General features: G+C 43.2%; 1 long non-coding RNA gene across 2 annotated transcripts in view; it reads right to left on the reverse strand.

Moving 5' to 3' along the window:
• The window catches only part of LOC122173810 (uncharacterized), a 96,272-nt gene extending 81,118 nt beyond the window's left edge, over positions 1 to 15,154 (reverse strand). Inside the window, exons 1-2 of one of the 2 annotated variants that reach the window (XR_010589763.1) lie at positions 14,592 to 15,150; positions 12,442 to 12,616 (exon numbers count right to left, since the gene is read on the reverse strand). This is a non-coding gene — a long non-coding RNA (uncharacterized LOC122173810). Of the gene's footprint in view, positions 1 to 12,441 lie in introns of both variants that reach the window. The other variant, XR_010589762.1, reaches the window with a different exon arrangement.
• Between the last annotated feature and the right edge of the window lie 252 nt (positions 15,155 to 15,406).

The raw sequence follows: 15,406 nt of genomic DNA on the forward strand, positions 1-15,406 counted from the left end.
TAAACTAACTTAGCTTGTTAAGTTAGGTATTAGTTTGCGTTCTACCTTTAATTTCTTTGTAACCAGTCCTGACTTTTATGCCTTGTTACTTGTAATCACTTAAAATCTATCTTTCTATAGTTAATAAACTGGTTTTATTGTTTTACATAAGCCAGTGGGTTTGCACTGAAGTGTTTGGAAACACCATTTGAGATAACAGTGTTTGTACATATCATTTTCAATTAATGAAATAACAGACTTTCTATGAGCTCATATAGTCCAGAAGGAAAGAGCTGGACAGTACTAGATGCACATTTCTGGCGACAAGTCTGGAACTGGGAATTTGCTGGTGTCACTCTAAATATAATTCAGGAATGGCTGGCTAGAAGCACTCGTATAACTCAGCTGGGAATAATTTACATATTAGAGGCTGTGTGTGAGCAACACCAGGAGTTGTTGCTCTCAGAGCAAAGCAGTGTAAAAGGCACCTTTGATTGGAGAAGTGGAGGGACACAGCTGTTCAGCAATCCAGACTGGAAAATGTCACACTGGGTGAATAATTGATTTTTCAATTTGGTGGGGGGAAAGCAGGGGGTAATTCAAGTGGAACTGAATCCAAAAATTCAAAATTGTTGAATGGAAAAAGTCAATTTTGAGTTGAATGAACCATACAACATTTTAAAAGGGCCAGAATCATAAAATGTCTGGAGAAGAGCACACTGGTTAGGGCACTCTCCCAACCTGTGGGATACCCAGGTTCAATTTTCCCCTTTACTTGATGTGGGCTAGGACTTGAATTTGGGTCTCCAACATTTCAGGTGAATGCCCTAGCCACCAGACTTACTCTCGCTTTCTGTCCCAATGACTATTCAAATATTTTATACAAAGTGGGACAGCTTTAACAGAAGAGAGTAAGAGACACTACCTAAGAATACCTTATAGCCCACTGGTTCGGGTACTCAGCTGAATGTTCCCACTCCAATTAATATTTAAATTATTGATACCAAGTGCAATAGCTTCAATAGGAGAGATTGAGGGATTCTACTTGTCGTAGAATACCCTATAACCCAGTGGCTAGTACCCTCTCCTGGAGTGTTGGAGATCCAAGTTTAAATGCTTGCTCCACAGCAGGCAAAGAAGGAATTTGAAGGCAGATCTCACACACCCAGGAAAGTGCCCTAACTTCGGGGCTAAAAGTTACAAGATGAGCACCTCCTCCTCTGGCCATTTTGTGAAGCTTGCCTGAACACACACTCTCTCTCTCTCTCTCTCTCTCTCTCTCTCTTTTTTTTTTTTTTAGGATGAAAGTATTCAACAAATGTGTCAAATTCACAGATAGTTTCAGGTTGATCAAACCTGCATTTTTCATCCAATCAGTTATTTGTGTGGGGGAAAAAAATCCATTTCAATTGGCCATGGCAATGAACACACACAGAGCTGCCCACACCCTTGCCCAATATGACTCTCTTGATATACCCATACCATGCTCAGTAATGTATTGGTGGCATGTCTGTGAAAAGTGATAAGTAACAGAAAAATAGAATTAAATTAATGAACTTGGTAGATATGAAATATTGTTGTACAGTGTTTAACAGCACAACTTGGGGAGCAGTTGTGCTCCCAAAACTCTGTGCCTGTGTCCTGGCATAGAAGTAAACAAACAAGCTGGATAGGGATCGGTCTACATCCACTGGGACTAGAAATCTGAACACACGTGTAGAGCTAAGTGAATAATGGATTTATCCGCCAACTCTTTTAGCACCCTCGGATGCAGTGCATCCAGCTCAGGACTTGTGCTCATCCAGCTTTTCTAAATAGTCCTGAGCCACTTCTTTCTCCACAGAGGGCTGGTCACCTCCTCCCCATACTGTGCTGCCCAGTGCAATAATCTGGGAGCTGACCTTGTTTGTGAAGACAGAGGCAAAAAAATGCATTGAGTAAGTTAGCTTTTTCCACATCCTCTGTCACTAGGTTGCCTCCCCCATTCAGTCACTTTCCCTGATCACCTTCTTGTTGCTAACATACCTGTAGAAACCCTTCTTGTTACTCTTAACATCCCATGCTAGCTGCAACTACAAGTGTGATTTGGCCTTCCTGATTTCACTCCTGCATGCCTGAGCAATATTTTTATACTCCTCCCTGGTCATTTGTCCAATCTTCCACTTCTTGTAAGCTTCTTTTTTGTGTTTAAGATCAGCAAGGATTTCACTGTTAAGCCAAGCTGGTCACCTTCCATATTTACTATTCGTTCTACACATCAGGGTGGTTTGTTCCTGCAACCTCAATAAGGATTCTTTAAAATACAGCCAGATCTCCTGGACTCCTTTCCCCCTCATGTTATTCTCCCAGGGGATCCTGCCCATCAGTTCCCTGAGGGAGTCAAAGTCTGCTTTTCTGAAGTCCAGGGTCCGTATTCTGCTGTTCTCCTTTCTTTCTTGTGTCAGGATCCTGAACTCAACCATCTCATGGTCACTGCCTCCCAGGTTCCCATCCACTTTTGCTTCCCCTACTAATTCTTCCCTGTTTTTGAGCAGCAGGTCAAGGAGAGCTCTGCCCCTAGTTGGTTCCTCCAGCATTTGCACCAGGAAATTGTCCCCTACACTTTCCAAAAACTTCCTGGATTGTCTGTGCACTGCTGTATTGCTCTCCCAGCAGATATCAGGGTGACTGAAGTTCCCCATGAGAACCGGGGCCTGTGATCTAATAACTTCTGATAGTTGCCTGAAGAAAGCCTCGTCCATCTCATCCCCCTGGTCTGGTGGTTTATAGCAGACTTCTATCACGACATCACCCTTGTTGCTCACACTTCTAAACTTAATCCAGAGACTCTCAGGTTTTTCTGCCATTTCATATTAGAGCTTTGAGCAGTCATACTCTTCTCTTACATACAATGCAACTCCTCCACCTTTTCTGCCCTGCCTGTCCTTCCTGGACAGTTTATATCCATCCATGACAGTACTCCAGTCATATACTCACTTTACCCACAGAGAGTAGCTTCATTGACTTCAAAGGGACTATCCACAGTGCATAAAGTTAAGCATGTGCTTAAGTATTTGCAAATCTACACTGACCAATCACACCACCTAACAACAAATAAAGAATACTATATATATATGCATTCAACATAGTTCATGAATAATTCATTGGGTGATGTGTTCCTATTAAATATTTTTAAATAATTGCAACCAAAAAGAGATATGTACAGAAAAATATAGAGAACATAAAAAGGAGAATTTCAGTGAATAATTACTCTTTACAAAGAGTTAATATAGATGCAGAATCAAGTAGCCAGCTGATCAGGTAATCAAATGTCTGAATACATCTCTAATAATAGTTATTTTGAATAGAAAACAGCCTTTAGAATCTATTCTATGCATTCTTTTTTAGATTAGTCTTCAGTTTGGGAAAAAAGAAGTATCAGAAGCCTTCTACATGTAGTCAGTTCTATTTGTTCAAAAGACAGCATAAGGTCATAGACCTCATTTTTATTGCCATCAATGGTAATTTTCTTAGTGGTGCATTGCCTACCAGCAGCAAGGTCAGTGGAGCCACAGCTCCCTTGTTTACTGTCCTCTGGAAAATGTGACCTACCAGACACAACAATAGCAAGCAAATTGCCAGCATTTACATCAGATGGGGGTGGGGGGGACAGGGAGGAATCACTTCACCGCTTATTATTGTTCAAGAGTATCTTAATTCAGATGAAATATCCCATTACTGTTATTAGTATCCATTAATTATGTTACCACATATACTTTATCAAATAGACATATATATCGCATAAGGATTAGGGTAATCCTTATTTGCTTGTGAAAAATATGAAATCATATTCAAAAGTTCAGCTGTATAAGAACTTAGAACTCATACATTCCTTTCTTTGCTAGGTTTCTTTCTCCATAAATCATCCTTTAGGCAATGCAGTTCCTGTAAATAACAATTACCAGTAACTCAGAAAACAAATGATACAAATAGTACATTAGGCAATATACATAATAGTTCAAATGAAATTGAATGAAGTAGTATAACACACTGTATAGCTTATTTGCTCTGTGCAGTCCACTTGATTGTTCTTTGGGGACAGGAGGCAGAGAAAAACTTTACCTGTGTCTCCAATCTCTAGTGGTGACATTTTTGTTAGTAACCCTTCTGCAAGGTGGTGAACAGCAGGAAAAAGGGCCAAATTCAATATATCTAGGATCTCTCTTGACAAATAACTAAACCAGCTCATGCCCTCACCTAGACACACACCCTCCCTGCAAACCCTTAACATGTATGCAGCAAGGAAATCTTCCCTTAAAGGAAAGGGAACACAATCATAAACTGGTAAATCACAGCGATAGAGTCTATCTATGCAGTAACTTTGGCAGTTGGCAGTTTAAGTCCCTTCTCACACACCACGGGCAGCAGTTCCTTGACTGTACCACTTCACTCATCTGTTATACCACACACAGGGTTTGGATTAGTAGTCCAAGTGACTCTTTGGAGGCTTGTCTCCACTCTCCAGCTTCATAGGATCAGCTTGCCTGGTCCCACCTGGAAGTGACACCAAACTCAGCTAGTTATTCAGCTTCATTAAGGCGCTTGATAGGTGGGACCTCATAGAAATATCCTCAGCTCTGCTGCTGTCCTCTGTGTCATCGTTTTCTGTGAAGTTCTCAGTTTCCTCTTTCTCTCACTGAGCAGCCAAGAACAGTTATATCCCTTGAACAAAGTCCTGGATGCCTGGAAATATGCTCTTTGCCACAAAGTAAGAACTCTTCCTCTCTCAAAATATCTTTGCAAACCCACTACATGCCATAATCCAAATTCAACGCACAGTTACAGTGACTTCCCAATTGTCTTTAAAGGAATTGTGGACAAGTAGCCTATACAAATAAAGCTCTCTGTGGCAAAACTTTTACTTTTTCTCAAATAGAGTGAGGAGAGAGCTCTTTCCCTTCTGGAATTTATGGCCATAGCACCTGCATGTCTGGGTCATACTGCTCCCGTAAGCCCTGTGACAGATTAGCGTATGTTAACATCAAATTATAAATCCCATTTTGTTTGTGTATGTCATTTTGATTGCAAGATGCATGTCATCTTCAATATTGCCTTTTAACCTCCTTATTGAACTGAGAATCCAGGAGGGGTTAGCAGAGACCTGGTATGCTCAATAGCAGAGGGTTAGCAATGAAGAACAATCAAGAGTCAAATGGTCTTCCATTCAAATGGAAGCATCTTAGAACATTGTGTTGGCTGCAGCTCAGAAAAACCAGCTCTCCCAGGTGGACTGTAGCTAAGCAACAAATTGCCTGACTAGGGACTGGAAGCCACTTACTGGAGTCATCTGACAAAGGGGAATGAAACTTTCAGAGGCTACTGTGCAGCAAGGTAGGGAGAAGACCAGAAGAGATCTTGGAGTGACAGAGTCAGTGTGACTAATTCTCTGAAAACATGCACTCAATGTGCAGCAGCAGTCAAAAAAGCTAACAGAATGTTGGGAATCATTAAGAAAGGGATAGATAATAAGATAGAAAATATCATATTGCCTCCATATAAATTCATGGTACACCCACATCTTGAATAGTGCGTGCATATATGCTCACCCCATCTCAAAAATGATATATTGGAATTGGAAAAGTTTCAGAAAAAAGCAACAAAAATGATTAGGGGTATAGAATGGCTGCCATATGAGGAGAGATTAATAAGACTGGGACTGTTCATCTTAGAAAAGAGACAACTATGGGGGGATATGATAGAGGTCTATAAAATCATTATTGGTGTGGAGGAAAGTATTATTTACTCCTTCTCATAACACAAGAACTAGGAATCAACAAATGAAATTACTAGGCAACAGGTTTAAAACAAACAAAAGGAAGTATTTTTTCACACAACACACAGTCAACCTGTGGAACTCCTTGCCAGAGGATGTTGTGAAGGCCAAGACCATAACAGGGTTCAAAAAAGAACGAGAGAAATTCATGGAGGATAGGTCCATCGATGGCTATTAGCCAGGATGGGCAGGAATAGTGTCCCTAGTTTTGTTCTGTTTGCCAGAAGCTGGGAATGAGTGACAGGGGATGGATCACTTAATGATTACCTGTTCTGTTCATTCCCTCTGGGGCACCTGGCATTGGCCACTGTCAGAAGACAGGATACTGGGCTAGATGCACCTTTCGTCTTGAGCATAGGTCTGGCTGTACTTATCTTCTAATCAGAAAACAAGGCCAGGCAGGAGGGGAAGAATAGTGTACCCTCTGGAAGAATTGTGATTAAAATCCAAAGGATTCGTAGGTGGGGTGAGGAAATTCAAGCAGGGATTTGCCTGCAGATTTTATTAATTTCCATAGATCTGTAAATCTCATGTGTTTCACTAAGGGCAAAATATGATTGGTTTAGAAACTCCTTTGCAAAGCCAGTGGGTTACTTGTTTTAACTGTCATGAAGAGCGCCTTCGCATGAAACAGTAATCCAGAGGGTTCACAACATTGGTGGAACTCTGGGGGAGTTAGTATTGAGGCTTGGGTGAGTCAGCACTAGTTTCAGGGCCTAGGCAGTTGGACTGCAGCATCCCTGATCTCTGGGGTAAGTGCTGGATAGATGACCTAGACCCTGAGAGTGTACTTAGAGGCCCAGAGCCAGAGCCTACACTCTGCCCAGTCCCAGCAAGCCTAAGGGCCTATGGAATCCAAAGGATTGGATCCAGACCCAGTACCAGCAACCTGGCAAACATTCATTGGGGGAGCTTGGCCAAGATTGTAACACAACCATTTTCGGGGGGTGGGGGGGGAATCCTCATTCAGGAAAGCTCTTAGCCTTGTTCTTAACTTTAAGCACAGATGCAAATGCTGCTGGAGTAGTTTGCTATTGACATCAGTGAGGAAAGAATCAAGGCCCCAAAAGGAAAGAGAAATGTTTAAAATACTAGTTTAGTTACTCTATCATGAATAAGCAAACATCTAGGCAACACAAAGGAGGTCAGAAATATATTAGAGCGGCAAACATTTCTAACCTCAATCATGGAGAGTAAAATATGAATTTCCTTGCTGTGTTCCTACATTGTATACAGCTTTGAACTTTCTCTCACTAGACAGGACTTTTGAGTCATTTTACTTCTTTAATTTATATACAGTATTCTTAGAATTCAATTCACAGAGAGAGAGAGAGTCCTATTGTGTGCCATTTGTCTTCCTCCCTTCATGGCGTTCTGGAGGAACACAAGGATTGCTCTCTTCTGCTTGTTCCTTTGGGAGCAAAGTGGTCATAGCCTCATCCATAGTCTTCATTAACTGCAGAACAGAGCTGGTGTGCCGGGGAAGCTCTCTTTGCTACCATATTGCTAATGCACAATCCAACCCAGGCCCAATCATATGAAAAGAGCAGCACATGGAGAGATGGAACATACTTGAGGAACAAACTCCTCATTGCTCTTCCTGTGGTGGGAAGGATCCATGCCATCCCCTACCCAGGGCTTATGGTTAAATACCACAGTCTAGGTCTTAGCATTGTTTATGGAATAAAGTACATGGAGGCCTTGGCTACACTCGCGGATTCACAGCGCTGCTGCGGCAGCGCTGTGAAGCGCGAGTGTAGTCGCAGCGCTGCAAGTACTCCACCTCTCCGAGGGGAATAGCTTGCAGCACTGCGAGAGAACGTGCAGCGCTGCAGGCGCTGATTACACTGGCGCTTTACAGCACTGCACTCGCTGCGCTCGGGGGGGTGTTTTTTCACACCCCTGAGTGCAGCAAGTGCAGTGCTATGAATTGCCAGTGTAGCCAAGGCCGGAGAGAAGAACAAATCTAGTTGTGAAACTTAAATGTAGCCAATTGTGCTTTAACCATATGCCAAGCTGTGGCAAAATAGTGTCATCTCTGAGCACTTCATTAAGGATTAAAATGCTGTGAAAGTCTATTAAGAAAGTATTTAGCTCACTAATTGACTGACTAGAACATGGCAGCTCCTTTAAAGCCATTCACTGCACTCCATTGGGTACAATGAAAGTACTAAAATTTACATATTTTATGTGGAAGTAAAAATTGGTTTGGTTATATAGTCTCACCTATTTAATACCCTGGGAACTTGCTTCCTTGAACAAAGCCAAGACTAACTGATCTTCAGGCTCATCCATTTTTTCAGAGATTTTTGGCGAGGAGTGAATAAGAAGCTTGGGGTGCTTCTTTTTATGGTGCATCATAGCCTATGACAAGATTCCTAGTTGTTAACGGGGCAACTTGCAATATTATGGGATACTGTGAAGCATTTTTTATGACAACTATTTTTGTCTCAAGAATGATTAAGATACTATATGTACAGGTGCAGAAACATGGAAAGGCCCTAAAAATATCTAAATTATAAAACCACCCTCCTTCCCTTCTCTCTTTTTACAAGTCAACCAATTTGGTCAGCCTGAATATGTTCACAGTATCACATCCTGACACTTGTCCCTATTACTTAACAGATAACCGCATTTACAGTGGTGAGCAGGTAGAGACACACAGATGCTGGACATGTCAGATGGCATTTTCAAAGGATCCTATGGGAGTGAGACACCCACATACTATTGAGTTTCCAGGGGATTTGGGCACTTAACTTCACAGATGGTGTTTAGAAAATCCATAAGAACATAATAGCAGACATACTGGAGTCAGGGCCAGGGGCTGAAGCCTGGGTCCAGCCCAGAGCTGCAGGCCGGCCCGAACTTGGGCCTGGGGACCGGCCCAAAGGTGGGGGCCGGGCTGGAGCTGTGGGCTGGGCCAGAGTCGGGGCTGGGGGCTGGCCCGGAGCCGCACCGCCTGGCCAGCCGGAGTCGGAGTCAGGGCTGGGGCCGCCCGGAGCTGCGCGGCGCCTAGAGCCCTCCTTGCACCCCTAGCCCCAGCTCACCTGCAGGAAGCTGCTGCTTCCTTCTCAGCCTTCCCAGGCTTCCCGCGCTAACAGCTGATTTGTGGGAAGCTGGGAGGGGGAGCCTTCAGGGGAGGAGGCAGAGGCGGAGCCGGAGCCAAGTGAGCTGGAGCCGGGGGCAGGGCAGGGAGCTGCTGGAGCTTTTGTTAAATTTAAAAGCCCTTTTAGAACCGGGACAACTGGTTCTAAAAGGGCTTCTAAATTTAACAACCGGTTCCCGTGAACCGGTGGGAACCGGCTCCAGCTCACCACTGGTGTGAAGGTTGTCTTAACTCTGAGTTCCATAGCTATGCTAACCTAATCACCGGTGTAGACGCAGCTTCCATCAACCTCACTGCCATCACTGTGGGAGGTGGTGTTCTTATAGAGGTAGAAAAAACCTTCCACTGCCATAGGCTGCTTTGACACTACAGGGTTATGGAAGCATAGCTACCCTCACTCCTAGAAGGGATCCCCTCCATCCATAGCTGCTGGAATTAGAGGTTCTGGGGGTACAGCAGCACCCCTGCTTTGAAGTGGTTTGCAGCATGTACAGGGTTTACAGTTTTGTTCAATGGCTTTCAGCACCCTCACTATAAAAACTGTTCCAGCGCCTATGCCTCCATGGCTGATGTGGTTAGGTTACTTATGGGGAAATGTGAAGTGTTGCTGCTCATACTATATCCCCTCCTATGGGTAAACAGTTTCCAAGACTGTTAATTTAGCATTTTTTCAGAAGCATTACATTTACAAAATAAAAGATCATTTCTATAACTCAATTCTCTGTGACAAATTCTGTCCCCAGATACTAGTCCACCACTTCCACTGGCATCAACAGCAGTTATACATGAGTATTGGAGGGCAGATTCTGGCCCCATTATTCAGCAGTATTTGTTGTGGGAACTTCCCTCTGACTGGAAGAAAATAAAAGTTCCTATTGACTTTGATGGGATGGAAAATGAGATTTAATATCATTAGCTCAGTGCTAGGGTAGAATTCCTAGCAGTATGGCCTTCAGGAGGCAGTACTCTTGGCAATGACAACTCTGCAGAGGATCCAGAGGATATGTTGGAGCGCTTCCCCAATCTGTTCATTTCCAATAAATATGCAATAGCAGACATGAACCTCTGAAATAATTTTCAGAGTGGGGAGTAAGGCATTATATTTTTGACTCTGGCTATGTCCTAGATTATAGGTTTGAAAAACTGTTATACTTTATAATCTGCAATAAACCGTAGAACACCAGGTACAGTGTTTCAAATACCTGCTAAGAAGTAGGGTCAAGTACATCTAAAGCAGTTATTTACTTCCAGAAGCATGAATATTGGGGACTTTGGAATAACTACCTGTGTTCAAAATGAATCTCAACATAAGAATTTTCCCAAAGTATAAAAGCAACTTACTGAATACAATAATGGCAAATGTTACTGAGTTGAGATTATTATAATTTTTATGTTTAATGCTGTCCACAAATATAATTAAACTGATATTGCAGTGCAATACTTGTCACTACCTAAAATCTGTGTGAACAGTGATGAGTAAAAATGAGAAACCCCAGGTCATATAAACCCAATTTCCTAAGGATACAAGTGAAAACTCAATATAATTTAAATGTAACCTGCATAACCAGAAAAATAAGCTCCATGGTTTTTGCCTTGAGTTCTCTAGCTACTACTTAACATTTCACCTGAATTACCACCATTCAACAGAATATTTAAGATGTCAGAACTAATTTGGGCTACTTAGAAATCCTATCCCTACGGTAGTGGGGTGGGAAAGAACCAGTATAGAATATACTTTTCCTGTAACTTAGATGTTCAGTATTATAGAAGAGGAAGCAAGAGCCAAACTGTCCACAAGAGAAAATATGCAACAAAGAATGAAGAACTGAAGTGAGGCAAGATATGTTGTTCCAAAGATTGTAATAGAAAATTATAAACAAAAATCTAAAACCTAAAGTTTAAGTTCAAATATTTAGGGTAGACTTTTCCTAAGTGATTAGTTTTGGCCTAAATTATCATATTAAAGTTAACGGTAACACTTCTACTGACTCTAATGGGAGTCTAATTAGGGCACCACTGAACACTTTGGAAAATCTCATTCTTTTTTTTGTTTATATCTCCAAAGCACTAAAAAGAAAGAGATACAGAAGGAGGACTATTCACAGAACACTTCTAATTTGCATCCAGCTCTAAAACACTGCTATAAAACAGAAAAGTGAACGTTTTTCATGTAAAATTCCATAAAGCGAAACTAAATATCACATAGCTGTTTGCTAAACTTTGCTTAAATTTTGGCATATATCTACTGAGCATGATCAGAAATGGCTTTTCAGTTGCCTATATATTGTTCCTAATTGGTGAAGGAGCTCTTCCAACAAGTGCCCAAGTTGGACCCTTGCCAACTCTGTGCAGCCATTTCTATGTCACATTTGTTTAAAGCTGAAAAAGTTTCAGCTTCTCTCCCTCCCTCCCTCATCCATATCTCTAGACTGTCTAGAGACTTATCAAACTTTCAAAAAGTTCAACCTTGACCCTGGACTAAGCCTGGAAAATTTCTGTACGAAGTGTATTTGTTTTGAGAAAATTATGAACATGTGAATACAGCTGATTAAAAGGAAGCCAGAACATCACTCAACCTTAAGTCTGTGCTGTTGGAAAACTTGTAGCCTTCTATTTTGAGGTGTAATTTCAAAGTATACAATTATAATTTCATTTACTAAAAGAAATTTTTTTTTCCCCCTTAATGTTTTCAGGATGATGTGTTGCATTAGTTCATTATGTGTACAGTGACATTGGGGATATAATGGAATTTGATTAAGATAGCAATAGTCAGTCATAGAAGTGGATTGTATGACTGGATTATACCACACACACACACACACACACACACACACACACACGGATTCCTGGGAGATAAAATTGCTGAGTTGCTGAGTGGAAACTGAAGAAGTACTTGAAAATGTGGTGACATGAGGCTAAACATTTATGACTACATAGTCATACGGTTACTTCTCACTCATACATAACAGCACTCACTCATGGTCACGTGGGTAGACTGGCTAACTAACTTCCATGAGTTTACTTGTATAATTGCTCATCAAGTTGATTAAGGGTTGCACAAACCAGATCCTAATTATTTCTCTATTTCATTATGGACCTGCACCTGATGTAGTAGGAAAAATGAATCACTGTCCCACATACCACATAAGTCATCTCTAAAGCACTGGCATTCCAGTGAAGTAATGGCACTATGGAGGAACACCTCTGCTTTCTGCAACGTCCTAGAATTTGCAACAAGGACCATTAGTGAAAGGGTTAATCAGAGACAAGCATATTTGTTGATAAGCAAATTGTATTTGCATAATTAATAGCAATGAGAAAAGGCAAGTAATGAATTCATAAACCAATAACAATAACTGCAATGAAATAGCAGAGTAATTTGATTTTATAATGTAATTATATAGTAGATTAATAACACACAGCAGAGTTCAATCCAGTATCAAACTGCCTCAGCAACTGTCAGCATGCAGAAGCTCCAGGGCTCCACAACCACTTTATACATGGAGGCAATTTGCCAGTCTTTACAAGAAATGTAAAAACTTACTGCTTTCAAGAACGTCTCTCAGCCCAGAAGCACTCTTGGTAAGGCAGCTAGATGTTTCCTCATGGGTGCTGGAGTCATTCTGGGATGTCATAGTCAGTGATCCAGGGCTAAGAGTCTTGAAGGGGCAACTGTCCGAAGATACATTTCATTGGGGAGGACAGGCTTCTCCAGTGAACTATAGGACCAAACAGATATGATTTTATTTTCTTTATTGTCACTTCCTGTTAGCTTCTTCTGGTTCTTCTACTGGATTTTACTTAGCATCTAATTAGCGGTCAATCCAAGAAAGCGTTGTTCTCCTTGTCTTAAGTGACCTTAAACTTGTCTGAAAACACAACTGAAGCTTCAGCGCTCTCTCGTCAGTCAGCTTTTGAGTTTAGCTCAAGGAAAGGAAAGAACAGACGTTTAGCTCTGTCAGACAGGATTTCTTTGATAAAGAGGGACACTTAGTATTCAGCAAGGTATCCTGATACGGAATGTCAGAAAGGGTGATCTGTACTGTGCACGCCCGATTTCCTCTTCTCCTTGTGGAGATTCTATGTGCACATATAAAGTGCATCTGATCCTCCAATTTTGGAGCAACTGGGTTATTAAACCAGGTGTGACTTTTTCAGCAATGACACACACCAAGACTGAGACAGTGCATTTTGGCCTTATTCTTTACATTCTAAGGGCAGTGGTGTCTTAGTAGTTTTTCCTTTATTAGGTAGCACAATCCAGTCTCAGGCAGAGTATTTTATCTCCTCTTTTAAAATTTATGTTTTCAATTTTCACTTGTTCCCCTTTACCAGATGTATTTCAAAGTTACCAACGTTATCAGATAAACCTCTTTTTGATTTAGAAGTGATTAGCTCTAGCAATGCACATCTTGAGTGCATGTTTGGCTGCAATGAAGACGAATATGGATAATACATCGGAGAAAAGTATGTCCCAAGTTCCTGAAGAATGTGACCTGAGACATTTTCCCAGTATGTTTTTACTTTAACTTTGACATTGTGTGCTGCCAGATGCATTTTTTTCCTGTTTGTTTGTTTATTTAGTATCCACAGATAATTATTTCCCAGCCTAATGAAAGGGACAGAAGAGATCTCACTGTAGAAACTCTGCAAATAAAATTCTGTTTCCTCCTTCCTTTGCAGACCAAGTTCTCTGGCTCCCCTCCTGCCAACTGCACATTGATAGACAAGGCTTTTGCATCCCCTTGCAAGAAAAAAAGGAGTCAAAGGATGGTGCATCTTCAAATAGAAGAGATATAATGGGCCAGCTCTATGCACATGGCTTAGTGAGTGATGGACCCACAGATGGGGCCTACTATTCCTATTCTTATCAGCTAAAGGAGTGATAGGAATAGTAATTTTCCTTTAGTTCAAGTGTCAGACGCCTGAATTTTTGGAGCTGAAGGTCTGGGGTTCTAGGCCCATCTTTGTGGGTGTAAGCGGGGGAATGGTCCCGCTATTGTGGGGAACTTTCCTGGCTTCTGCACTACCCCGGTGAAGTGGGCTAGCGAAAGGATCCGAGTCCTCGCTCCCACTTCCTTTACCCAGAGGCCTCCCTGCCCTTGAGGACTCCCCTTCCACTCTCCTGTCTGGCAGTGTCCTCGTAAACCCCGACAAGGCTGGGCCCAGGATTCCTGGGGGGCTCGACCCCCAACCCTGCTGTGGTCACCCAGGACAGGGGCTAGGGTGTCCCCACTCCGGGGTACTCTCTCTGCACTGGGCACCTCCCTGACCCACTGATCATTTCATACAATTTAAAGCAAATACAAGTTGTTTAATTAACAATTAATTTTAAAAAAGAATAAGGAAAAATGGGAAAGGTTAAAGGAAAACACATCACCCTGCTCTGTGGCAGGGAACATTACAAACAGTGTCTCTGGAACGACAGGGCAGTTCAGTCTGTTCCTTGTAGGTCCCAGGCCTGCTTCTCAGGCCCTGTCTGTGCTGCAGGGACGCTGTGGGTTGGACACTTGCTCTGGTGGTGGCCACACGCTCTCAGGCTCTAGGTGGCAGAACCCTTCTTCCCAGTGTCGCCCCCGCCCGGTCGGGGTTATGATCCCCCTGCAAGTCTGGCCTGCAAGGCCTCTTGGCTGAGGCGTCTCCCTGTGCTGGGCCCTCTGCCCAGGGTCCCCCTCACTCTCCCCAGCTGCTCACCGCACTCGGACTGCACACGGCTCCGGACTGCCCCAGCCCCAGCCCCAGCCCCAGCTCCGGACTGCTCCAGCCCCGGCTCCAGCTCCACTCTGCCTCAGCACGGCTGCTGCTGCTGCTCTGCCTTCAGCTCCCTGGGCTGCTTCTCTGGCCTCTCTGGCTCTGGTTGCTGCAGCTCTGCCCCCAGGACAGCTCTGCTCTGCAGGCTGCTTCTGTGACTCTGCTCCCAGCTCTGACCTGCTTCCTGGCTGCTTGTCTGGCCCCTCTGGCTCTGGTTGCTACAGCTCTGCTCCCAGGGCCGGTCTGCTCTCTCTGAGCTGTGCTCTGGCTTTGGGGCTGCAGCTCTGCTTCCAGCAGCTTAGCTCGGGCCCCTGCTCTCTCCTTAGCTCGGCCCCACTCTGACTCAGGCCATTCCAGTTCACACGGAGGACGGGACCCCCTCTGGCCTCCTGACTCCCTGATTAGCCTGCCCGCCCTGTCAATCAGGCTGATCTGGAGCATTGGCCTTTCCCCATTGTACCTGGGGACTGTCAGTCTCAGGCTCCTGATTTGCCATCGACCCTTCCCCTTTTAGTGCTGGGAGCTAGCCAACCAAAACACCCCCACTGAGTGTTAGTAAGGGGGCAACAGTCCCGTTACATTGGCATGTTATAGCCACTGACAATTGTATTTGTTGTCTGAACTTATTGCAGACTGGGAACCAAGCTGTGCTGCTGCTTGCTATGCATAGCTCTGCAGTAGGATGAGCATTCAAGGGACTAGCTACACTCAGATACTGGCTGGGAGCTAATGGGTTTGCCAAAGATTTCAGTCGCTAA

The sequence above is a fragment of the Chrysemys picta genome, chromosome 8, assembly GCF_011386835.1.
Source record: "Chrysemys picta bellii isolate R12L10 chromosome 8, ASM1138683v2, whole genome shotgun sequence".
NCBI classification, from domain to species: Eukaryota; Metazoa; Chordata; order Testudines; family Emydidae; genus Chrysemys; species Chrysemys picta.